The sequence below is a fragment of the Cydia fagiglandana genome, chromosome 20 (genome assembly GCF_963556715.1).
Source record: "Cydia fagiglandana chromosome 20, ilCydFagi1.1, whole genome shotgun sequence".
NCBI classification, from domain to species: domain Eukaryota; kingdom Metazoa; phylum Arthropoda; class Insecta; order Lepidoptera; family Tortricidae; genus Cydia; species Cydia fagiglandana.
The window spans coordinates 9,803,711-9,804,911 of NC_085951.1; the positions used below are offsets into that span (position 1 = coordinate 9,803,711).

The following is a 1,201-nucleotide window of genomic DNA, read 5'->3' on the forward strand; positions in this document are numbered from 1 at the left end:
TATGGAGGCTGGCGCTTACGTCGCATAGCACCGCAATAATATTGGAGCGGCGGTAATAATAGCGTAAGCACCAACCGCCATAAGGTACCTTTACCCGTGCCGTGGGACGCCACATATTTAGGAACAATACAATATTATATTTAATGGGACACTTTCATTGTTTGTGTTTCAACCTAAATCTGGACATGTTTACCGGTATTACGTTGTACTACATACATAATAATCGTCGAATGTAATTATAACTGAATTAATGAACTGTGCCCTAAAAATGTGGGATTGGGGACAGCATTGTCCCACCACAAGTAGATACATTAATTATGTAATTTGATAAAGTTTTAATACAACAATCAATCACTTAACAAATTAATTACCTACCTACAAGAACTACATACATGTACGTCAAACCCCCTAATATTGTAACCGAGAACCACTACACACAAATACAAGACGCATTATTTATACAAATATACAAAATAACTATATTTTGTAAGAAATATTAAAGAATTTTAAAATAACCATTCTACATATAAACCGAAAAACCGGAAAAAAAATTGGAAAAATGTAATATTTCAATTCACAGTAAAAATAATAAATTTCGACCGTGACAGGACTCGAACCTGCAATCTTCGGATCCGAAGTCCGACGCCTTATCCATTAGGCCACACGGTCGCTGGGAGTCGTGGCGAAATAGGCCAACCGGTGCTGTGAAGCGAGCCTTCGCGTGATGTCACGCGTGACGTCACAAGGTCGTTCACTGCTAGTTAGCACATTTTCGCCATGATTCGTTGAATTGAAATGAAAATGTTAGGTAATAGACGAGTTTTAGTAATTAGGTTCAAGTGGGTGACACTTAGTGCTAAAACAGGTTATGTTATTTACTTAATAAGTAAATTGACTTTGTATTGACATAATGACTATATATTAGATAATTATTTAGCATGTTGCGTTCTTGGATGTAAAATTATTGACTGTGTTGTTGCATCGTGTATTCATATTTCACTATGTTGGTCCTTTAGCCACACTCTATTGGTCAGTCGGCCCGATTAGAACTTTAAGATACGTCAAATATTACGATTAGATACGATATGGACTAGATATCTACCGCAATATTTAACGTATCTTAAAATTCGAATCGGGCCGAGTATCTGTAGGAGTCCTTTTATACTCTCTCTTGGTTAGTTACTACTAGGCTCACACAAAT

General features: G+C 36.6%; 1 non-coding gene across 1 annotated transcript; it reads right to left on the reverse strand.

Moving 5' to 3' along the window:
* Positions 1-596: 596 nt before the first annotated feature.
* Trnar-ucg (transfer RNA arginine (anticodon UCG)) lies at positions 597-669 on the reverse strand. The gene has a single exon. It is a non-coding gene; the product is annotated as a tRNA-Arg (tRNA).
* Positions 670-1,201: the final 532 nt, after the last annotated feature.